The sequence below is a fragment of the Oratosquilla oratoria genome, chromosome 3 (genome assembly GCF_046742065.1).
Source record: "Oratosquilla oratoria isolate Oo_2021 chromosome 3, ASM4674206v1, whole genome shotgun sequence".
NCBI classification, from domain to species: domain Eukaryota; kingdom Metazoa; phylum Arthropoda; class Malacostraca; order Stomatopoda; family Squillidae; genus Oratosquilla; species Oratosquilla oratoria.
The window spans coordinates 35181588-35206880 of NC_134779.1; the positions used below are offsets into that span (position 1 = coordinate 35181588).

Below are 25293 nucleotides of genomic sequence, written 5' to 3' on the forward strand. Positions count from 1 at the left end.
GGACATGGGACGCAGCAGCAGCAGCTCGGGTGTAGCAACGGGGCTCTTGCCATCACCCACCATCAACCTCCACCTCCACCACCAACCCTGGTCGGTTATTTGAAGAATTTTAGTCAGATCGCCCTGATGATGTCTGGCCGGTACGCCCAGAAGATGCAGGGTCGTCTGGAGAGAAGGCTGTGGGAGGGAGGGAAAGGTGTGTAGGGGGGGAGGGGAGTATGGGTGGGGTGAATGACGCTGGGGTAGGAGGCGAAGAGGAGAAATGCCTGCAATGGGTGCTCCCCCATCCACCTCCTCCTACTCCTTCTTCTTCTTGTGCTACCCACCCATCCCTGTTCGTCATTCACCTTACTCACCTGGAGTGAAGTCGAAGGGACGCGAGCCGGAAGGTGTGGTGAGGAAGGCCCTGGAGACGATTGCTCGCTTGCTGAAGAAGGCAAGAAGCGAAGGTGCCAAACCCTCAAGGTAGTGGTGGTAGTGCAGAGAGGCAGCACGGGATGCGCTGGGAAGAGATGCTGTTCCTGTTTTCTTCTATTCGAACGCTCTGCCTGCCTGTTCGTCAATCCCACGCAATACCGCTAGCTTCCCAGCTTCTTCACTTTAGTGGTGGCAGTGGTGGTGGTGGTAGTGATGTGACACACCTAGGCCACTTGTGTCCTCTTTCTCTTCGAGTTGGACAAGGCAGGAGAGCTGACAACAACACTATTTTTTTTTATTTCTTTTACTTTTTCTTTCGAACCGATCAACGATATCCACACAGAGTAAGACTACGTGACTTGTTATCCGTACAGGGAGACACTAACATCACTAACTTACTTCATCTGGGGCCCTCCGACAAACGGCTCATGGACTACTTATGACAACTGCAGTGCACTACGCTGGCTAATAACCGTCACTGCCTTCTGACCCCGCGAAGAATAACCGTCGCTTACCGGTAACGCTTTCTCGTCAACGACTCCGAAAGTGAATCGACAATGACAAGGACCTTCACCCACAAATGACTGACAACGAACGAGATGTTGGGATGCCAAGTGGCAGGTGGTTTTGGGGGCTATCCAGCCTTACACAGCGCCGAGCTGTACCGACCGCTTCTCAACTACCTCAGACACGGGCTGAACTGATGGTGAACCAGGACCACTAGCTCCAGGCCACTCCCAGCCCAACATATCGTACCGCAGAAACGTTCACCCACTCTTTCCAACCCAAGATTCCGCTCAACCCAAATCCTCGTCTTGACTCGCGGGTTCCATGAGCATCCTGGAAGAGGTATCTAGTAGATCCTTCTTCGCTTGGCTGATGAAACGTGGCAGATACCTGCAACAGCAGCAGTTAGCGGCGGGGAGGAGAGAGACGGCATCAGCACGCGGCAACAACAGCAACACGCCAGACGCACACTCATGCATCGTACGCCAGCCAACGCGGTGGCCATACTTACTGCCAAATGAAATCCTCCAAAAAGTAAGCTTCATGCATACCCACATACACATACGAGCAACCCCCGAGTGAAAACAAGAGGAGAATGGCAACTTCGCCACATCCCAAGAAATCCTGGATTATCTTTGCCGTTCTGAATGAGAGACAAGACAAGACAAGACAAGCCATCTGACAAACAATGTCTGGCATCAGGCAAGATTTCCCAGACATTAGCAAAACAGGTGCACGATGTGTGTACGTGTATGTTTATATACACAGATATATACATATATACATATATATATATATATATATATATATAAAGACAGAGAGAGAGAGTTGGAATTACCTAATTGTAGTATACAGAACTACAGCAGCATTCGAACGATCCTGTCCCTTTCTGTCCAATTATCATACCTAGCTTCAAACCTGTGTGTGTGTGTGTGTGTGTGTGTGTGTGTGTGTGTGTGTGTGTGTGTGTGTGTGTGTGTGTGTGTGTGTGTGTGTGTGTGTGTGTGTGTGTGCGCGCGCGCGCGCGCGCCCCTGTCTATACTGCATCAGTGCATTGGTATAACGACCGAGCCAGAAGGTCCTGACGATGTGTGTGACAGAGCCCCCCCACCCCCCCACTCCTCCCGCACATCACCCATGCAAATGGGGCTCTGGAATCAATGGGAACGGTCGTCCTGGTACACCTGTTCGGTCCCTTTAGGTTCCTCCATTCCCCCAGTCCCCCTTTCCCCCATTCCCCCTCTCCCCCATTCCCCCGCAGGCACCATCACTTCCTTGACTATCCTATCTCCCTTCTTCCTTCGCTTCCATCGACGTCAGAGAGGTCCACGGGTCACCCATGGAAGGACACACCTTCGAGGGGTCCCACAGGGGTCCCATTGAGGTCCCCTGAGGGTTCCTGACGGTGCCCCGGGGGAAGGGGTGGGGGATAGGTTTATCGTGTGTTGACCAGGATTGGTGCAACGTTTGGGGGGAGGGGGAGGCGGGGGAGGGGGGTAAGGGGGCGTGCCCCTGGGGCTAATCACATGTGACTCACGGAGCAATCTGGCCACGGCCAAGGTACCCCCGGCCACATGGTACAGTACATGACGTCAACACCGCAATGAAAGGTGAGTAATATCGACAACAATGGTTCTTTTGAATAGGAATGATATGAATGTATCAGGGGGTGGCCGAAGTGCGCGCGCGCGCACGCACGCACGCACGCACGCACGCACACACACATCCCTCTCACTTTATGCAGCGCCTGAAAGATGATGGGTCATCATGGCCTCTACTTCAGTTGACGATAAATGCCGTGAAGTGAGGCACAGCTCTTTCACAGAAGAGCCAGCCAACAACAGCAAATTTACCCCAACGGTAATATATATATATATATATATATATATATATGTGTGTGTGTGTGTGTATGTGTGTGTCTATACACGTACATACACACGTATATACCATAAGCCCTTTTCCACCTCATAACACGGTTGGTAGAGTCAGATCACACCAGAAACAAAAATAAACACTTATTTGATTTTCCTATATTTTTTTCTTTGTCAGATCCAGTATGATGCTTCCAGAGCTTCCTGGCCCAATGCCTCGCCTGGCACCTGAGACAGTGCCAGAAAAACAGAGACGAAAGCCAACTGTGCCAGAGTGCCTACATGTCCGGGTTCTCAATCCAGCTGGCACTGTGACGTCCAGGCTGCCAGACAATTTTATTCAGGAGAGGTCTGAGGGACTGTGGAGGCTTCGGTAAAAGCATTTATTTATTTTATTATTATTTTTATTATTATATTTTCATTTATTTATTTATTATAAAAAAAAAATCGCATCCGACCTAGTTATGGACCAAAAGGTCTTCTGTCGGCATGCTCCGCCTTTGTAATCCTTTGAGAGGAAATGGAATTGGGCAGGTAAATTAACGCGAATAAATGGTAAGCGATGGAGCAAGTGTGTTACTAAGTGGACGCCATGAGATGGGAAGCGTGCAAGATGGAGACCAGATAGAAGGTGGAGAGACGAGATAGAAAAGTTTGCAGGAGTGGCGTGGGAGAGGTTGGCGTACTCGTTAGTCATGAAATGCTATGAAAGAGGCCCTGTTCAGCAGTGGACTCAGGATGGCTGATTGATGAATTGATGGATTGAGATTGATGAATTGATGGATTGAGTGTGATGAATTGATGAATTGATGGATTGAGTGGGTGTGGAGGAGACCCAAACTCGACCCTTTATGGGGTCACGGTCCCACCGGATCCAGTTCAGCTCTGAGACCTTCTTGCCTTAAAGGAATAAAACCATCTATTTAAGGGGTCAGCAAGGTCATCAAGTGATGACACGATATTGGAAAAAATATGGCATCAATCTTCTTTACCACAAAGATGTCACAAAAACGAATAAAATCGTCTGACGGCAGCCAGGAAACTGGGGAAAAGTGCCACCATTTAGGAAAGGGTCAAATGAGGTCAGGCTATTACACACATCCCACCATTACCAATAGGATGTCCCACAGAGATGAATAAAATCGCTTGGCGACATCCAGAGAGGAATGAACAGTGCCAACCGGTACGGAAGGCCTTAGGGCGTGGCACTCACGCCCATGAGATGGCACCCAGTGCCAAGTTCCATAAACCATATACTTTAATTTCAAATATTTTACTCTGAATGAAAGAGTGACAGTATAACTAAGAAAATTTAAGTTGATAACAATTTGGGTACAATTTTTTTTGCATACGTGTATGTACACATCTAAAGTGTGTATACACACACACACACACACACACACACATTATATATATATATATATATATATATATATATATACATACACATATATACATACATGTGTTTGGTTAGCTTTACCCAAATAGAATTCACTTACTAATATTGAGGCCCTTGCCACGATGGACGTGTCGGAAAGCATGCAATCTGTTGACTATGCCAACAAATTGCTAATATACGCGTATTTATGCATATCTTTATTAGCATATCAAAAGGAGAGAGAAATGAATGGAGAAATAGAGGAGAGGATAACTACGAGAGAGAGAGTGGGGAGAGGGAGAAGGAGAGATAGAGAGAGAGATAGAGACTGAAGTAAGGTAGTAGGGATAGGAGATAAAGATAAGGAAGGGGGCAGGAGAAAGAGACAGAATCGGAATCAGGTGTGACAGAGAGAGAGAGAGAGAGAGAGAGAGAGAGAGAGAGAGAGAGAGAGAGAGAGAGAGAGAAGGAGGGAGGTAGGGAGGTAGGGAGGGAGGGAGGGAGGGAGGGAGGGAGGGAGAGAGAAGCAGTGGAAATAGAAGATAAATATCACAAAGTAAGAAAGGTATTAACCGTAATATGCTTTAACGTCTTCACGACCTTTAGAGTGGGCGGGGGTGGGGTGGGTGTTATCAATGAACTTAATAAAAGCATTTGCCGACACAAGCCAGAATAAAGACATAAAGATGCTGAGTTTGTTTTCACCATGAGTACCTCTACTACTACTACTACTACTGCTACTACTACTGCTACTACTAAAAAAAAAAAAAAATATTCCATTATATGACAGGAAATTGAAAGACTTTTTTTCCACCCATCATATCCTCATTTTCTCTAGTTTTGGAAAAGAAATTTCAAGAAAGAAGAGAATGATAAAGGAGAAAAAAGAGGAGGAAAACGAAGACCATGAAGACAACGTGGAGGAAGATGAAGATGAAAGAGAAGAAAAGAACACAAAGAAAAAACGATAAACAAGAAAAAGAACCAAAGAAGAAACAAACACACAAAGAAGAAAAAGAAGAAAATGACGCGCAAGAAAAAGACGAAAACGAAGAATCAGAAGAGGAAGAGGAAGATGAAACAGAAGGAAAGAACACAAAGAAAAAGAAAAAATGAACAAGAAAAAACAAAGAAGAAAAATAAGAAAATGAGGAGGCAAGAAAAAGACGAAAACGAAGAATCAAAATCAGAAGAAGAGAAAGAGGAAGAGAAGAGAAAGAAGAAGAAAATGACGCGCAAGAAAAAGACGAAACCGAAGAAGAGGAAGAAGAGGAGAAAGAAGAGAAGAAAGAGTAAATGAAAAGGGGAACGGAAGATAAGTTGGGAGTGAAAAGCTTTGAGTGATTCTTTTCTTTTCACGGGGGGATAATGTAAATGGAGAATGGGGGGGGGGGCGAAGAGGGGGGGGGGGAAGAGGGGAAAGAGTCCCCTGCTGGGCGTGGCGCCCGAGGGGAAGCTGGAGTCGGGAGGTGAGAACCAAAAGGGGAAAAGAAGAACGAAAAGGGGAAAATGGGAAGAAAGGGGAAGGAGGGAAGGAAGGAAGGAAAGGGAGGAGAGGGAAGGGGAAAGAAAGGGGACACGTAAGGGGAAATGAGGGGAGATGACGGGGAGGAGTGAGAAGGAGAAATGGGGGGGATGGCGGGAAGATGAGAAACTGGAGGAGAAAATGGGAAGAAGGGGAAACGAGGGGAAATGCGGTGGGGGATTGAGATGTACGAAAGGGGAAGGCGGAGAGACGAGGGGAAAATGAACGGAGGTTTGTATGGCTGGGTAGGAAGGAGGGTCTGAGAGAGGGAGAGAGAGAGAGAGAGAGAGAGAGAGAGAGAGAGAGAGAGAGAGAGAGAGAGAGAGAGAGAGAAAAGAGAGAGGGGAAAGAGAGAGGAGAGAGAGATAAAGAGAGTAGAGAGGAGAGAAAGAGAGAGGAAAGAGAAAAGGAAAGAGAAAAGGAGAGGAAAGAGAAAAGGAGAAAGAGAGAAAGAGAGGAAAGAGGAGAAATACATTTTCTTATATCATTCAGTATAAATTTCGCTACCCATTGATTACACGAGTTCAATAAATTCTTTTTGTTCTTTATTGACACATAAGCAATATCTTTGGTGAGGTTGGATACAAGTATCGTTTCCAAGATGATAATAATGACGAAGAGATGAAGCTATTGTTGATGTTATGTTGATATATCATTATCATTATATTTACTTCTAAAATTAATATTATTATTGCTGTTGTTAATGTTATAATTATTACTGTTATTATTATTGCTATATTTTGTTGCTATATTATTATTACTATTATTATTTTTATCAATACTATTACTTTTGTTGTAATTATTTCCGTATTCTTTCCTATGCTAGCAAATGATATATTTTATTATTTTGTTATTATCTATTATTTATATAATTGTAATTAATCTTTATTTCCCTATATCTGTTCATCTTCCCCAGTGGTTATCTTTACAAATGTAATAAAATGTTCTATCAAGAACGGCTATTACAAATTATCAATCGCCTCTGAATCTGTTCACGTAAGGAGTGAACTAAAATGGTCGTTCAAGTGTGAACATTTTCATTTAAGAACCCAAAGAGAATTTTAATATATATCAATAAACTAACGTGATTTCTAAACAATTTATTTTCAGTTTTGTCTTTTTTTTTTGTAGTCGGTGGCGTTTTAAACTTCAAAACGTCACATCAGCATTTTTTTCGAGAAGTTTTGAAATAATTTCCGAAATATAATAATTTTGAGATTTTATATAATTTTATCTTTTTGCTAAATTTGTGAATCTTCCTTATCAAACTCTTTTAGAGGATATTGATACGTGTGTGTGTTTACCTAACTGCATTTACCAAGTTGTTTCTACCTAATTGTAGTACACAGGAAAGGACCAACACTCGTGGGATCCTGTCCCTTACTTCACAATAATCATACATACATACATATACCAAGGCTTTTTCCCCCTTAAAAGGAAGGTAGCCAAAAAAGGGAAAGGCATAAAAACACACTCCCACCCATTTCATCCCTAAATACACTCCACACCCCTCCCACCCTTCCTCTCATCTGAGCACCTCCTGGATGACGGGTCATCCCTGCACCCTGCCCCACCGCCCTGGGGTCAGAAGCAGTGTCGCAAGACACAGTACATCCACAGCAAGGCCGCTTCATTTAATCGGCGACCCCCCCCTCTCCGTCCCCCTTTGCATATAAGGCGAGGACGGGGAGAAATCCTTTCGGGCTGCGTCAAAATTTACTCTCACATACTACACCCCCCACCCCCCCGCCCATTCCTCCTCATGCAGTCACAACATCATCCATATACAACCATTCTCACTCACCTCTGTCTTCCGTCCTCTCCCTTCCTTCCTCAACAGACATTCCCCTCTTCCCCAAAAGCCCCCTTCACCCCATCCATCCGCCTCATCCTAGGACGTCCCACAATAATCATACCGAGCTTAAAATTTAAATGATTAATTTCAGGAAGACGTATGCGTGTGTATGTGTGTCTGTGTTTTATATATATACATATACACACAGACACACACACATATTATATGTATATATATATATATATATATATATATATATATATATATATATATTAGTTCTACAACAAGTACTTGTTGAGACTAAAGACCTGAGCTGGATGAGATCACCATCGCCTACAGTATGAAGAAGACATGTAAGTCAAGTCTACCATACTCTGACCAGCACCCTGTTCATTAGGAAATAATTCGAATCCAATTCGCTGCTTCCGACAAATGGAAGTTGCCAAACGTGGGAGAGTAGCATCCTCCCCTTCTCATCTTCATTACATGCGTCCTTCTCCTTCCCTGCCTCTCATAACTAAGCCAAGAAATACTGCCGGTACATACCAGGAGCACCCCTCTCTCACAGCGCAAGTCATCGCAGGGGAGCAAATCACTAGCTTGATGAAGGCACGAAATCACAAATAACAGTGTGATTTTATTTAAATAACCAAATCAAGCGAAGTCGCCAAGGTCGAGAATTGGAGTTTTTTTCAGAAGACATGTTTTTTATTTGACAACACACTCCTCCTCCTCCTCCCGATTTCTTGGTCGCCCGGGGCCCGAGTCTCCGCCTCTGCAGTGCCGAAGTCTTCATCAGTAAGCAGACAACCACGTTCGGTGTTCGGCCAGGCCAAGCTTCTGCCGAGGATGCTAAGTACCTCTGCCTCCGACGCCGACGCCGCTGCTGGTGGTGGTGCATTATGGGTGTGGAAGAGAGCGCGTCTGTGATTGGTCGTTTCCAGAACCAGTGACTGTCGCGTTGGGGGATTAATTTGCCTAAGTTTCTCAGTGAGAGGAGAGAGGAGAGAGAGAGGGAAAGAGAGAGAAAGAGGGAAAGAGAGAGAGAGAGAGAAAGAGGGAAAGAGAGAGAGAGAGAGAGAGAGAGAGATAAAGAGAGAGAGGAAGACCCAGAGGGAGAGAGAGGGTTGGCAGAGGTGAAAGAGGAGATAAGAATGTGGACATATAGCACAGGGCGGGGGGAGAGACAAAGGAGAGAGACGCGGAGATAAGAAGAGACAAACTACACTGAGAGAGAGAGAGAGAGAGAGAGAGAGAGAGAGAGCGAACGACCAAATGGATATATGCCCTCCCATGTATTTGCACACACGTTAATTAAATCAACACGCGTGTACTAACGAAGCTTCTGTTCACACGAGTACACACTTGCTCCATAACAGGGAAACTGCAGTACCCAAAGACGTCATTAAAAGCTCCCCCTACCCTTCCCCTTTGATTGGATGACGTAAGGGAAAAGGGAGGAGCCTATGATGACAGCGTGCAATCTCATTGGTCCTTCGCGAAGGTCTGGCTACTAAGCCATCCCCCTCCGTTTGGTATATGATTATTAGTATTATGATTATTTCCTGACTTGATTTGTTTTTTCTCCAAACAAAGATATGTGCCTCCTGAGTAACAAAATGGTAAGCTAACTCAGCACAAGATTTATAAGAGGAAAAAAAAAATAAAATAAAATAAATAAATAAATAAATAAATATATATAATATATATATATATATTATAATATATATATATATATATATATACACACACACAATGTGTATGTATCGTTACTGGTATCTAACACATTCATATCTGAAGCACACTCCATTTATGATAACAATAAATTCCTGTAAGCAAAATTGTATGCCATGAAAACAATGAATAGCTCTAATATATCTTGGATCAAGTTCAGATGTCCCCAGGCCTTTCTGGGCGTGGAAGCCTTGCTGGCCCGCGTGTGGAGGCACTGTAGCAGTGAACCACTGCAGTACTGAGGCACTGAAGGACTGAAGTACAGCAGTATTGGGGCGATGAAGTAATATGACACTACGGCAATGCAACAATGAGGCACTGTTACACTGATGTACTAATAAGACATTGCGACATTGAGACACTGTTGGACTGAGGCATTCAAAAGTTGAGGCACTTTATCACTGTTGCACCGAGACACTGCAACAGTGAGACACTGTTGGACTGAGGAATTCAGGCCCTGAGGCTTTTTATCAATGTTGCACCAAGACACTGCAACAGTGAGACACTGTTGGACTGAGGCATTCAAAGGCTGAGGCATTTTATCACTGTTGCACTGAGACACTGTGGATCTGAGGTCTTCAGGCATTCAAAAGCCGAGGGATTTTATCACTGCTGCATTGAGACACTGCAACAGTGATACACTGGGGAACTGAAGCATTCAGGCCCTGAGGCACTTTATCACTGTTGCACCGAGACACTGTGGATCTGAGGCACTCAGGCAATTGGTCACTGCTGCAGTGAGATACTCTGGCACTGCTGCACTGCGAGACAGACCGGCTGGCTGGCACCGGACGCTTTCCGCTCGCAATCCAAAACATTCCAAAAAATATTGGCCCACGAGCAGCAAGCCAATTGACACCCACACAAACACTTTCGTGCATGCACGTTCGCATTCCCTCATTCTTGTGCGAAGACAAAGCCTCCTCTGTTAGAAAGACACGTAAGAGTTCGTGTACTGACACGCACACAGTGTGAACTTGTACTGTACGTACATGCGAGTACACAAGCACACACGTACACAGGTGTACAACAGCACGCACGGAAATGAATCACGTCTAACTAATTTTTGCAGTGATTTATATTTATTAACTGAAATAATGACAGTCTAAACTAGTTCATATGCACGCACACGTTGGCATGCATGTATACACACACACACACACACAGAAATTTACAGTAACTTTTACTAACACAAACACTAATAATCTTAGTTTGTTCACATGCACGCACATACACACACATGTATATATATATATATATATATATATATATATATATATATATATATATATATATATATATATATATATGAGCTTTGAGCTCTCTTCCGGGAGGAAAATAGTTGTCGATCACGATTCCGACACGTGATCCAAGACCATGGTGAATCACCACACACACGCCACATCACCCAAGGCTGGGTGACCTTTCAACATAGCAAACAGACCGTCATTCTGAGGTACTTTTCTGACACCATTTCCAACGAACCAGATTCTTTCCATTCTGGAACTGGAAACCCAGAATGGAGTCTGGGTGTCGTGCATTAGCACCTCCGCGTCTGTGTGTATGGGAAGGGGGATGGAGGAGAATGGGGGAGAATATGGGGGAGGGGGGATTTCTGAGCATACGGGTCGACGAGAGGAAAGGAAAGGTGGGGGGGGGAAGACGCACCTACCGTCTGTATTTCTTCCTGAAGTGGTTTTAGGTTCTTCCTGGTCGAAGACATGGACCTTGAGTCACTCCTGAGTTCTTCCGTTTCTTCAGCACCTTCCTCTACCTTTTCCTCCACCTTTCCCTTCTCCTCAAGTTAACTAACGAGTCTCAAGATTGTTTTACAAGTCTGTCGGGTTTGGTACTGAGCTGTATTGCCAGATCGAGATATGGCCTGCTCAGGTCTTCATACTTCAAGTGACCTCTATATGACCTTGTTACTGATGTAAGTCACACACACACACACACACACACACACACACACACACACACACACACACACACACACACACATACTCACACAAACGGCATCTAGAATCATAGGCTCTCACAAAGTTGAGTCAAAGTGTTCACAACCTTTAGGTCTCAATTGCATTAGTACTATGGAGCAGAAACGGTTTGTGAGTAAACTAACTGATCTCTCGCCAGACGCTTTCATTCGGTTGATGGTCGTTTTAGTTGGAGAGAGAGAGAGAGAGAGAGAGAGAGAGAGAGAGAGAGAGAGAGAGAGAGAGAGAGAGAGAGAGAGACTTTTAGTTCTATAAGTAGTTATTTGACTTTGTGGTAGATGACAATATCGTCATCATCATCTTCGTCTTCACCGCCATTAAGCGACTTCGAGAAGACCCCCACAGGGACGACATGACGTCATAAGGCGGGGAAGGTCTGAAGCAACGGTCCTTAACGTAGGCTCCTCGAGGACCCAAGAGCCCTTGGAGACTCCTCATCAAGACCCAAGAACGAAAACCATCACCAGAGACTGGATGTAGAACGATTTTATTAAAGAATACAAACTATCTCCAGGACTTCGGGAAACAGCAACACATAGACACGGGGCGTCCTCCGACTAAAGAGAGCGCTAGACTCTTAATGGAAGGATACCCATTAAGGGGGCCATGCTGTGGCGATGAGTTTCCGAAGCAAGACAGAGCATCAGCCAAGTTTCAGAAGTTGAAGTTGGGGTTGATGAAAGATGATGGTCGCCACATGGGATGATTAGCAGAGACGCCCTCGCTACAACGAAAAACTTTAAATAGTTTGTTTTAGCTTACCCCAAGCGATTTCATCCAGTGATCACCCTTAATGCATATCAATTTATCAGTGTTAATGCAAGACAGCGCCGCGAGATTGTCCATTAAGGATAGAATCGCTGGTAAACTACAGTCCACAACAAGATCAGATTCAAGTCTTCATGTTTAGCACCTTGGCTGAAGAAAACGGTCTGTCGTCAGCCAGAATAAAATTTAAAGTTTGTCTCACTGGAACAAATTGATTAATCGAGGTGGACCAAGTGCCAGCACCTCAGGGTCGCACCCACTGTAGAAAGATGAGGAGGTTGAAGTTAGGTTTTGAAAATAGGTTGAAGATTCGATGTCCAAATTGTAGCACCGAATGTGGTTACCCACATGGTTTCAAAAAAATATATATATATATATATATATATATATATATATATATATATATATATATATATATATATATAAACAAATAAATAACAATAAAAAAAATCTAAATAATATTTTCCCTTGCTAAAAATAATTTAGCAAATAAAAGATTAAACAGAATTTTACTCTCTTTGGTTTAGTGATTCACTGAAAAATATTTCTTTAAGACAAAACGTCTCAGAAAAAAAAAAAAAAAATAGTGAGACAAATTATCGCTACGTCACAAATACTTTACTCAAATCATCCAGCGTGACACTTTGTCCAAGGCAACCCAGCGCTTCTATCCTCTTTGAAAATATCTCACCGAAGACGTGGGGTTTATCAGTGTGAAGTGAGCATTAACAGAAACAATAAAAGGTTCAACGGCAGTTGTAAGCCAAGACAATAGGAAAGGAAACGACACTGATAGCATCACACACACACACACACAAACATATATATATATATATACATATATATATATACATATATATATACATATGTATATATATATATGTATATATATATATATATGTATATATATATATTATATATATATATATATTTGACAAAAATGTAGCACATTTGTAAATCAAAGTTAACAACACAGTCGGAGCAGATGAAAAAAATGGAAACAGTGAGAGTATATATTTCGAATGCTAGCTGCAGTCCACTTCAGTAGTACATTTATATAGCACTCTTACAAAAAGAGGAACCGGGGAAAGGTAGGTGTCAATGGTCCTTCCCAGGTTTCTCTTTTTGTAAGAGTATTATATAAATAATAAGAGTATTATATAGTAAGAGTATTATATAGTAAGAGTATTATATAAATAGGTGTCAATGGTCCTTCCCAGGTTTCTCTTTTTGTAAGAGTATTATATAAATTTAGTACCCTCCTATTCTGTACTACTGAAGAGGGCTGCAGGTAGCAGTCGAAAGATATAAAATCACCGTTTCCAGTCTTTTCTTTTGCTCCGACTGTGGTATTAGTTTTGATACATACATACATACACACACACACAACATATATATATATATATATTATATATATATATATATATATATATATATATACACAGGGCGGCCCAAAAATCACTGAGGAGTTGTAATTTATGATCATTTCTTCATCATCAATTTACCTTAGGCTTGTTACATGCTTCCAGCAATTTGGGGCAACTACTCATAATGCGAGAGTGACAATACAGTTGATGAGGAAATATTTCAAAATTCCATCCATGTATTCGTAACAACATGACAGTTATCAGATATTAAAACCCTTCAGTGACTTTTGGTCCCCAGGTGAGAATATATACGTCATATAGGAATCCGTTTTATTCGACCCTCCCCCCGCCCTTGCTAACATCGGAGAGAAATGACTAAGGTTAAATATCACTTTCATTTCTTTAATCTCTCTCTCTCTCTCACTTTCTCCCTCTCTCTTTCTCTCTCTCATTCTCTCTTTTTCCCTTTCTCTCTCTCCTTTCCACAAGGTCTTCTCTGAAGCAGTCTGAAAGAGAGAAAGAGGAAGACGAAGAAGATGAGGAAAGAGATTGTGAAGAGGAAGAAGAGAGAAAAAGACCTAAAAACCAAATCACCTCACTGACGACCTTGACAAATTCTCTTCTGATAAACTCTTGACCAATGACATTACACTGAAAGGAGATTTTTGTGTTTTTGGGGGGAGGGGGGCTAAAAGAAGTGGGGGGTTCTTGTTTCGTTCGAATTATCAAACCCGCTGACGATACAAAAGAGAGAGAGAGAGACTCAACGTACCGAAAAGAATGAAGTAATAAATTGAGCAGATATTAACAAAGGAGGGAAGAAACAGAATAGGTAGATAAATAGAGCAAAATAAATAAATAAAAACAGAACAAGTAAATAGGTAAATGGTAAGCAAGTAAATGCATAAGTAGATCAGTGAATAAACAAATAAATAAAACACATACTCTCTTACAGCCATGACCACCGTACGAAGGCGATAAGCTGTTCTAAATAACAGGATGAGGAGGAGGAGGAGGAGGAGGAGGAGGAGGACGAGAGGAAAGGGGAGGGGTGGGAAACCACGACTGAGACGGAGTTATGACGTCAAAGCTGTTAAATGTCATATGATAATAAAAAACGGATATACACATGTACATATACTATTCCAGATACGCTAGGTTGGGTTAAGTTAGGTTACGTCAGGTTAAGTTAGGTTAGGATCGGTTGGGTTCGGTTAGGGTGGGTCAGGCTGAGCTGGGTTTGGTTAGGTTAGTTTTGGAGAGAGAGAGAGAGAGAGAGAGAGAGAGAGAGAGAGAGAGAGAGAGAGAGAGAGAGAGAGAGAGAGGGAGAGAGATAGAGATAGAGAGAGAAGAGAGAGAAGAGTGAGAGGAGAGGGAGAGAGAGGAGAGGGAGAGAGAGAAGAGAAGAGAGAGAGGAGAGGAGAGAGGGAGGGAGAGAGAGAAGAGAGGAGCGAGAGAGGAGAGAGAGGAGAGAGGGGAGAGAGAGAGGAGAGAGAGGGGAAAGAGAGAGGAGAGAGAGGGGAAAGAGAGAGGAGAGAGAGGGGAAAGAGAGAGAGGAGAGAGAGAGGGGAAAGAGAGGAGAGAGAATGGAGAAATAAAGAGAGGGATAAAGAGATAGAGAGAAAGACAAAGAGACACAATGGGAAAGCACGTTCACGCAACACTCACGTGCTCAATTTCACCATCGACAAAGGAATTCGACAGCGTAATCCTTAACCCCCCCACCAACAGCCCTAACCACATCAACAATGAAGAGTTACTCCACATATCCAACACGTGATGCGCATCGCAAACGACGAAAAACCACATGCACGCACGCGCGCGCACACACACGCTCTCATCTGACAGCAACCAACCCACCACACTCCCCACTGATTACATTGTCTGACGTTGCGTCACTGTCCTGACTAAGCCTGACAGCGTGTCAGACTACCAATACTTGTCAGCTCTTCGGGGAGGGGGGGGGGGAGACCAGTCTACTGGTGTGCTGATTTCGTGAAAGGCTGACGAAATGAACCACACTCCCACAAGCCTCAGAAGCATTGTCAGCGGTGTCAGGCTGACAGGCGTGACGCTAAGTGGGTGGATATGAGAGAGAGAGAGAGAGAGAGAGAGAGAGAGAGAGAGAGAGAGAGAGAGAGAGAGAGAGGGAGAGAGAGAGAGAAATAGGGAGAGAGAAGAGACAGACTTCAGGGCTCCTTCCGTGTCTATTGGTATTTTTAATCTTCATTTTATATAATATTTAATTTTTATTTTATATATAATATACATATATATATATATATATATATATATATATATATATATATATATATATATATATATAAACCACAGCAGTGTTTATGCTACTATTGCTGTACGATGCTGTGGTAGCCCTACTATGCTGTGTCATACTCTGCTGTATCGTGATCTCTCTCTCTCGCTGTTATGCTGTGCTATGCTGTAGTGCTCATACTCATATGTGCTGTGCTATGCTGCAGTTGTTTTTAGTCAAGGATGACCGTTACAACGAGGGGGGAGGGGAAGCACAGTGAACAACGACTTGTTTGTTTGAATCCCGACGCAAAAGCAAGCTGCCATTTGAAATTTTGAATCTGTGAAAACCGTTGCAAGGCTCGCTAACGGTCAAAGGTATAATCAATCAAACGCTGGGAGGGAGGAGGACATAAGCAGCAAAGGGAAGGTCTGATATTCGCCAACAACATAAACCTGAACAGCATATATATATATATATATATATATATATATATATATATATATATATATATATATATGTTTGTGTGAGTGTGTTTGTGTATACATACACACACACACACATATGGTGTAAGTAAAATGCAGAATATATATATTTTGTCGCCAGATGATTTTATTCGGGTAAGCATGAACCCCTCCGCAATCTTTCAAAACCACAATATTTCAGGGCGAGAGCAAGTCGCCTCTTACGAAATTCGCTCTCCAAAAATAAACTACTTCAAATTTATTCACAAACAAGGGAAGTGGAAAATTGGTCATTTCCTCAAGGGAAATCTCAATCCGGTACAAGTTGGGAACCCACGACGCTCCTGGCGCTCGGCGGCCATCTTGGATTCCCAAGTTTCAGACCTCCTCCTTCTTGTCCTCCTCCTCTTCCAGAAGCTCTTCGTATCCGGGCTGTAGAAAACAGCCCGGAAGTCTAGGCCTTGTCCGGAAGTCACACATGGGGAGGCGAGGGTTGGGGTGGGGGGGGGGAGTTCATGTGAGGTGGGAGTATTGGGTATGGAGTATGGGAGGGGTGTGGGGGTGAAGGTGGTATGAGGTGGATGCTGAGTGGGGTGTGGGGTATGGGTGGGGTGCGAGGTGAGTATGGGTGAGGTGGATGTTGAGTGGGGTGAGGTGGCGTGGGTGGGGTGAGGTGGCGTGGGTGGGGTGTGAGGATTGGTTTAGGGTATGGGTGATGTGGGATGAGTGTTGGCTGGTGTGGATTGAGGTATGTGTGAGATGGGGTGAGGGTTAATTGGGGTGTGGGGGTGAGGGGTTGGTTTATGATATTGGGGTGAGGGCGAGGTGGCATAACACTGAAAAAGTAAAATCGAAAAAAAATTAAAACTAATAATAATAATAATAATAATAATAATAATAAAATCAACAATGTCGCGATACTGCAGTAAAACAGAAATGCAATAATAATAAACAAAAGTAATATCATTTGCTTGGATAATAATATAATCATTAAGGACAGTGATTCCATACATAACAAATCTATATCATTAGCTCTTTTGCATGGAAATCAAAATAGCATTCATTACCACCATATCCATAAAAAGATTTTAGCAATACATTCTGTATCAACGACTCTATATCGACAACAGAATATGTACAGCAAACCCATTAAAACAACAACTCTATAAATCACATTTCGTTAAATAACGTCATTGTGTACTACTTAGTATGTAAACACGATTGCGCGAGCCTCGGTCGGCTCAGGGATAGCGTTCTCGCTTCACGAGGTAGTGACACGAGTTCAAACCCCCATGTGAACATGAGAATGTGTGCTGGCAATACCAAGCGTTCATAGGACGGTGTCAAATTATCCGGCCTAGCCGCTGCGTGTTTTTTTTTTTTTTTTTATGAGTTATTAGACTTGAAAGGTTAAGATAGTTGTCTACCCGGGGGGAGAGGGTGGTCGTTCTTATAACAACTTATGGCTGTCGTCAGATGATTTTATTAACTTGATTGACCTTGTAAACATAATATGGTCGCATAGTGCGACATCGTCAATACGTAAGCAGTGCGGATGACTTTTTGTCCAGACAACACACACTCGCATAAATCCAATCCAACGCCTTCCTAACACTCCCGAAAGTAATCCAAACGTCGTGGGGTTCCGTCTTCTGCTGACTGGATTAACGTAAACTTAAATCGCGTTTAAATTCATATTGTGAGGAACCAAATTTAAAAAATGTTTTGATATTTAAAGTTAAATGGACATGAAAATATTGTGTTTGTTATAAGTTCTGACATATACGCACACGCGCGCACGCACGCACACACACATATACGTAGGCATACACAAATTATTTAAGAATAAATTTAAACAAATAATCAAATGTACGCACAGTGACATACACGCAGACCTATACACACACACACACACATATAATATATATATATATATATATATATATATACCCACACAACGTACACAAATAAATCAACTATATATGCAAAACTTACTCAAACATGCACGCACATAGGCTACACACCCACAAACACACATACAGCCATAATTCATCTTAATGTTTTCACTGCAGAGATGAAAAAGAAAAAAAAAAAATTCATGGTCCAGACGGTCAGAGTACTTCATTATAATAAAAATCTTGTGACGTCACAGACTCTGACGCAATCTGTCATTCTTGCGGTGTAACAACAGGCAGTGATGTACGTCAATGTGCACAATGTAATACTGCGGACATCCAAAAGTGACCCAACGCGTGTCGCCATTATGCAAATGTTTCATATGTATGCTAAGTATTTGGTAAATAAATACAGTGCACATAAAGATGTTGTTTTCTGTATAAAAAGAATAATTAATTGTATTTATGCAAAAATGTAACTTCTGTATGTTGAATATTTAGTATATTTACGTATAAAGTATTCTTATACACTTTTTTACAATGAAATGTACTTGGAGAATAAAGTATCTTTTGTTTGTTGTTTATTTCGTATATAATATGAAGTATTTTTTTGTAAAACAAATTGTATGTACACAAAAATGTATCTTTTGTATGTTGAATAATTAGTATATTTATAAAAAATTGCTATATTTGTTCTTTTAACCAATGTATATTTAGTATTTTACATACGAATTATATATATATATATATATATATATATATATGTGTGTGTGTGTGTGTGTGTGTGTGTGTGTGTGTGTGTGTGTGTGTGAGTGTGTGTGTGTGTGTATGTGTGTGGTGTTAATGCATTTATGTAAAAACGAAAAATATCAGAGTTCTGACATATGGGGCAGTTTAATATGTCCTCAAAAGTGCACACTGATTAAGACCTACACAGTCAGAGGATTTTATTCATATTTGCGAAATCCCTTCGAAAGAAAGAGAAGAAGAAAGATAAAGAGATAAAGAGAGAGAGAACGCACACACACACACAAAACAAGTCGACAATCATACCAAGAAAATTAAAAGAAAATTTGGCGAAGAGACGATCTGAAATTAAAATTGGTTGTACTAATTGCCTTCTTGGCCCTCGAGGGGAACCGGGCTCCCCGAAATGTCAAATGCTAATGGCTGGAACGCACAACTCCAGGTCGCTTCCAGCAAGACCTCCCCCCCCCACCATCAGCTCCCTTCCAGTAAGACTTTATGGAGCTTCCAGTAAGACTCTACGGAGCTTCCAGTAAGACCCCTTCACGTCCCTTCCAGTAAGACTTCAAGTACCTTCCAGCAAGATACAGGTATTTTTCAGCAAGACCCTGTTGGGTTCTTCCAGAAATAGGTTCTTTCCAGATCGCTTCCAGTACGACCCAGGTCGATTCCAGGAAGGCCCCAGGTCACTTCTAGCAAATGCCAGGTCCTTTCCAGTATGACCTCAGGTCACTTCCAGTACGACCCCAGGTCGATTCCTGCAAGACCCCAGGTCGATTGCAGGAAGATCCCAGGTCACTTCCAGCAACAGCCAGGTCCCTTCCAGCAAACACGGGGATCTTGCAGTAAGACCCCAGGTCACTTCCAGCACCAGTCATGTCACTTCCAGCAACAGCCAGGTCCCTTCCAGCAAGACCCTAGGAACTTGCAGTAAGACCTCAGGTCACTTCCAGCAACAGGCAGGTCCCTTCCAGCAAGACCCTGGGAGCTTACAGCAAGACTCTAGGTAGCTTCCATGCGTAACCATGAGGCTTCTGCCAGCAGAGTCCTGGTTGCTTCCAGTAAAAACCAGGTCATTTCTAGTAGGACCTCAAGTAGCTTCTGGAAGAGCCCAAGTCACTTCCAACAAGAACCAGAGAGCTTCCAGCAGGACCTACGATGATTCCAGCAAAGATAGAAAAAAAATGTAAACAGGGAAGTCATTTCAATGATTCCAGGCTGTGTGCTGAGTCAATTCCCGTGCCATCCGACACTAAACAAAAGAGTCATTAAACAACCCTCTGAGTCACGACACATTTCTGACAACTAAATCACTCACGATGCGTACCCCCCCCACGCCCTCGCCACCCCCTTCCCATAATACAAAGTGATATATACATGCCATGTGTCATGCGGATATTAATGCTCAATTGCATGCACGGAGCATGCCAGGAGCATGGTCCACGGTGCATGGCAAAACCCCATAAAATACCGCGACACACAATTCAGAAAAGAAATGTTTCCATTACGTTCACTCATTATGACCTTGATGGGAACGAGGAGGGGAGGCGGCGCTTGGGGGTGGGGGTGGGGGGGAGAGGGGAGAGAGAAAAAGAGAGAGAGAAAACGTGGACAGCAAGTCCCACAGGGTATGATCTAATTAACTACTCAGCAGCGACCCCCCCCCACCTCCAAATTACCCTCCCTAAAAAAAATTAAAGTAGAATAAATAACTACATAAAAAAATAAAATAGATATATAAATAGATAAACAACCCTCAACTCCCACCCCCCCAAAAAAGGGGTGGGGTCTTGGAACAGCCTTCAACCCTCCCCCCCAAATGTCAGTTGATATGGAACAATCCTCTCCCTTAAATATATATATATATATATATATATATATATATATTATATACTTATATATATATATATATATATACATATGTACATACATATACATATATATATTATAATATATATATATATATATATATATACATATGTACATACATATACATATATATATATATTATATATATATATATATATACAAACACACACACACACACACACACACATGACAGAAAACAACTGCAACTCTTAAGTGACACGCCTCCTTCAGATCCCTTAACAATGTTGGCGCCAGGTGACTCTACTCCATCGACAGAATAACCGAAACCTTTTTCAGGTTACTCGAATGAAACAATTTCATCATTTTATGAAGGCTGGCGCCAGAGGATTCTCTTCGCTTGAGGAGCGGGTACTAGACGAACATGGGGTCAACTATGAGCACAGGCTTAGGCACCTTAACCTAAACTCTCTAAAAAGACGAAGAATGAGGGGTGATCTAATAGAGGTATTCACGTGGCTTAAGGGTTTTAACAAGAATGAAGCAGACAAGGTCATCATATGAACACAGCAGGGCAGGACTCGCAATAATGGATTTAAATTGGAGAAATTTAGGTTTATGACGGAAATAAGCAAGAAATGGTTTACCAAGAGTGGCTAACGAATGAAAAAGATTTAGTAACCATGTAGTGAACGCTGAAACTATCGGTTGTTTTAAGAGGCGATTAAATAAATTTATGAACAGGTACGTCAGATGATGAGAGACACAGAACTCCCTAGTGTAGGCCTTATGGTCTCTTGCAGTCTCCTCCATTCTTATGTTCTTAAATGTCGGGCATCAGACCTGCTGGCGTCCTACAGGTGAGCCCTTCGAATCCCGTCGCCAAACGTGTCTCTAGAATTCTCTTCGAGGGAGGAACGCTGCCACTCCAGGGCGTGGCTGGCGCCAGAGTGCCAGATGGTGCCACGTGGCACTGGCTTAATAAGAGCCTAATCCCACACTGCGAGTCAAACAAGAGAGTACTGGATGTCATTTTTGTTATTCCGCTATCTTTTTTTTCATTTATCTGGTTAAGTTTAGTTAAGTTAACCTAAACTAACCTAACCTCGTCAAACACTTTGGGTATGCTTGTGTGAAAACAAAAATTACCCCATTCTTAATAATCCATCTATTTATTCATCAATTAATTTATCTATCATTGTTATTATCATTATCATTTTGTCAATCTATATATTTATTCATCTATCTTTTATCCTAAGTGGTTAATGTGCGATCAACACTTTATACGTGGTGTGAGGCTCTGCAACTCTCCTGCTAAGACACAGATGATTTTATTCATCCGAGCCTGACTCCGAAACAGACGACTGGCGTTCCTAGTTATCTAGTACTTTGTAGTACAATTATCTATTTATCTATTTTTTTTCCTAATTAAAGTTACTTTTGGCTGTGCCAGTCCAGGCTAGGCAGGGTGTTCGGTCTCTCTCTCTCTCAAAAAAAAAAAAAAAAAAAAAAAAAAAAAAAAAAAAAAAAAAAAAAAAAAAAAAAAAAAAAAAAAAAAATAATAATAATAATAATATATAATAATAATAATAATAATAATAATAAAATAAAAAAGAATTAAATAAATAAAATTAAAAATAAGCCCTTTTTCCATCTTCTCGCCTTCAGAAAGACTAAAAATAACCAACGAGCGAGGAAAATGACTTTTACCGCTCTATTGACAAAATGCCATAATTTGCTTATTTTAGAAAATGAGAAAATTTAGAAAAATTTTCTTTCTTTTTTATGAACCGAGAAGATGACACTGTCATCGTTCTCGTCTTATTCTTACAGTCTTCCTTCCTTCCTTCCTTCCTTCCTTGTCTTCTTTCAACATTTAACATCCCTCACTTCTCTTTCACATTTTTTTTTTTTTTTGGGGGGGGAGGAGTGAGGAGAGGGAGAATCCTCTCTTTTTTTCCAACTCTTTCCAGCCTTATTCTATTGTTCTCTCCAGCTTCTTGACCTCCCTTCCCCCATCCCATCCTCTTGTGCCACGCTTCCATATTTTTCAACCACCCTTTTTCTCTCTTTTCTCCAGTTCTCGTCCCTTTGCCAAATTTATTTAATGCATCTATTCATTTACCGTTTATCATTATTATTATTATTATTATTATTACTATCATTATCATCATTATTTTTCTAAACCCTCCAAATGCTCTTTCGTATTTTGAATCTTATTTTTTTGTTCCAAGACTATTGTTGTCCTTATGGTCTGTAGTTTACCAGCGATTCTATCTTTGCGGACAATCTCACGTCGCGGTCTACTGGTAATTTAGTTTAAATTTTTTTCTAGTTTATGCACTATACTTCTAAAATACCACACACAAACACACACACACACGGTGGTGCAGTTGGTAGAGTTCCCGACTGCCACTATGGAGGTCCGGGTTCGAATCCCGCCCCGAGCTGAAATAATTTCAGTACCGCTGCTCTGCGAGTCGTTACTCCAACTCTCGTGGGTGGGGAGTTGGGTGGGTGTGCGCGCGTGTAAAGTTACAGCATTACCCATAGATCGGTCATATATGAGCTCTGTGGAGGGTAATAGCTGTCGATCACGAGTCCAACACGTGATCCAAGGCCATGGTGAATCACACATACACATTTATATAAGTATATATGTATATATGAGACAAACGTACACAAAATACAAACTCGCGCGCACACGCACACATCTTTATACAAGTATAAACGAGATAAATATACACAAAAACAGACACAATCTCGCGCACACACACATACACACAAACACACATTTATACATGTATATGGATATATATGGGAGAGACTGACAGATACACATCTAAGAAAACCCCATAACCTCACTCTACTTTAACTCGAGTACGTAGGCAACGATGCCTCTTTCATGAATAGAGAACAAGACTCCATTTCCTTCCGCGCGAGAGGACGCAATTACTCCCACAGAAAACATAACGATGACGAACGAGCGCCAAGTTTTCCATGAACAATGCGGTTGGACGTACCTTCACACTAGGCAGAATTGTCGTCAACTGTTTGCGAGTTTGTTCGAGTAAAGGCGACTTCGGTTACGATCTTTGTTACAAAGGATTATAAAGGCCGAGAATGCCGACAGGAGACCTTTTGGTCCATAACTAGGTCGGATGCGAAAAAAATTGATAATGATAAATAAATAAATAAATAAAAAAATATAAATGATAAATACAATAAATAAAGTTATAGGTATAGTTAAATAAAAAAATAGGTAAATAGTAAATAATAATAATTTGACGTATGACTAATAATAAATGTGAATCAAGCAAATAATAAACAAAAGTCAAATTAACTTTGCGTCATAGACTGAGAAACCGAACGACGAATCTAGATAAACTTGGTCTACACGAATGCTGTAATGTTCCTAGGGAAGTCTAGAATACTGTACCCGAAATCTTCTTCTAGCTAGTGAAATTCACACACACACACACACACACACACACACACACACACACACACACACACAAAAAAAAAAAAGGAAATCTGTCCAGTGAGTCGATAACTTTACATACATTATTCTGTCCATGCACTTCCAGTGTCTCCCTTTAAAGGCTTTATTCTGTTTGTCGGCAGGCGATTTTATTCAGCACTGAGGAACGAACTACTGAACAATAAGGGGTTCAATTCAACAGCAACACATAAAGCCGGACAGAACTTGAGCTTTAAAGTTGTTGTCAATGATGAAAGATGACGCGTACCTCTGGAACCCTCGTGGATCATCTCGTTGGACCCAGTGGCGTTCTTCAAGGATTTTATTCTAGCTAAACTTGTACGTAAGGTCCTAATAACGAGAAGACGAGGACAAAGACGAGGAAGCAAAAGTAGAAGTAGAACAAAAAGACGAAATAATATACGAAAAAAAAAGATGAAGAAAAAGACGAAGTTGAAGACGAAGAAGAAAAACCAGAAGAATAAGACGTGGAAAAAAAAGCAAGAAGATGAAGAAAAATAAGAAAAAAACGAAGAAGAAAAACACGAAGATGAAAAAGACGATGACGAAGAAAGAGACGAAGAAAAAGAACGCGAAGAAAAAGAAGGCGAAGACGATAAAGAAGACAAAGAAGAAGAAGAAGAGGAAGAAGAGGAAGAAGAAGGAGGTGGTGGGTTCGTAGTAAGAGGTCTGGAACCGAAGACTTACCGAGAGCGTCTTCCTCCCCCCCTCCCCCTCCCCGATCCCCCCTCCCCCCCCCCCCACCCCCTGCCGGGTGACCCACTTTCTTGAGGCAGTAAACCCAAAAGACGGGCATAAAACTGGCATTCGTTTCCCCGTCCACCACGTCGGCGTCTGGCCTCCTTCCGACCACAGAGATCCGAGTTCGATCCCCCAGAAGCTTCTGTCAAATGTCCCTAATGCCCAAGCACCCAGGACGGGTTCAGTCCCCTAGCTAAACGCCTCCTGAGAAGGTTAACCACGTTAAAAGAGGTTAACCGTCTTGATTTATGGTTTAAACTTCTCCAACTTGTAGTACTTTTTCGTCTTAACCTGCCTGCCGACACACTATAATGTAGCCACGAAAAAAAAGAAGAAAAAAAAAAAAAATACCTACCCAGCAGTTTTTTTTATGATACAAAAACCAAAATTCAAATTTTTCTTTGAAATTTCTTTTATCTAATACAGAAATTACCTAACTATAAATTAAATACTACATAGGAAAATATATCACGTACTTGAAATATATATCTATATCTATAGATA

The 25293-nt window shown here is 41.9% G+C and overlaps 2 protein-coding genes across 3 annotated transcripts in view; both read right to left on the bottom strand.

Annotated features, from left to right (window-relative positions):
* LOC143021484 (neuronal calcium sensor 2) overlaps nt 1-25293 on the bottom strand; it is a 618726-nt gene that overhangs the window by 289163 nt on the left and 304270 nt on the right. Inside the window, exon 1 of one of the 2 annotated variants that reach the window (XM_076179037.1) lies at nt 357-1131. The exons of the other annotated variant lie outside the window; for it this stretch is intronic. The gene's annotated coding sequence lies outside the window, so the exon portion shown is untranslated. Of the gene's footprint in view, nt 1-356; nt 1132-25293 lie in introns of those variants that run through there. 2 annotated transcript variants of the gene reach the window in all.
* The window catches only part of LOC143017645 (uncharacterized), a 206511-nt gene that overhangs the window by 172499 nt on the left and 8719 nt on the right, over nt 1-25293 (bottom strand). The gene's annotated exons all lie outside the window — the stretch shown is intronic.